At 34.7% G+C, this 744-nt stretch overlaps 1 non-coding gene across 1 annotated transcript; it reads right to left on the reverse strand.

Annotated features, from left to right (window-relative positions):
- Nucleotides 1-401: 401 nt before the first annotated feature.
- Nucleotides 402-505, reverse strand: LOC126951768 (U6 spliceosomal RNA). The gene has a single exon (XR_007724633.1). It is a non-coding gene; the product is annotated as a U6 spliceosomal RNA (small nuclear RNA).
- Nucleotides 506-744: the final 239 nt, after the last annotated feature.

Here is a 744-nt window from a genome sequence, read left to right on the forward strand (position 1 = left end):
GTCATAACAGGTGATTCTACAAATATTCTTATTTGCTGTTATGTAGTAGCATAAATAAATAAAACTCAGGCTGCTCTTTTCACTCTCTTCAGATTGCAGTATTCAGAGTTTCAATGCTGCATTTGCCTCTACCTTGCTCAGTAACTGTGGAACAGCGAGTTAGCCTTTCTATGGCCATTTAAATATGCAAAATTGTTGACAAAGGACCAGTATTTTAAGAGCTTGGAATCCTCTTAATAAAACAGTTTTAATACTCATTTTTCTAATATTTTCTATTATAGTAAAATGCACATAAAATATAACATTTTAACCATTTTTTTCAGTGTACAGCTCAGGGATATTAAGTACGTGCATATTGTTGTGCAACCATCACTGCCATTTGTATCTAGAACTCTTTTCATAAAAGTATGGAAAGCTTCATCAATTTGTGTGTCATCTTTGTGCAGGAGCAGTGCTAATCTCTGCTTCATTCTAATTTTAGTATATGTGCTGCCAAAGCGAGCGCTTTAAATGCACATTTTAAAGAAAACATTTATTTACAGAGAAAGGAAAAGAAGAAACTGTGACCTTGAAAGACGGTAATAATCTTTTGATTATTGTTAACAAAATAACGGCTTAGATCAATTCCATAAAGCTCCCTACCAGGATACTGGGGCAGGGACAGTGACTGTCATGTTCTTCCATAAAATGCCCATTGATTCTACACTCAGAAGCAGAGTATAGAGATGGATTGTCTGATCCAAA

The sequence above is a fragment of the Macaca thibetana genome, chromosome 3 (assembly GCF_024542745.1).
Source record: "Macaca thibetana thibetana isolate TM-01 chromosome 3, ASM2454274v1, whole genome shotgun sequence".
NCBI classification, from domain to species: domain Eukaryota; kingdom Metazoa; phylum Chordata; class Mammalia; order Primates; family Cercopithecidae; genus Macaca; species Macaca thibetana.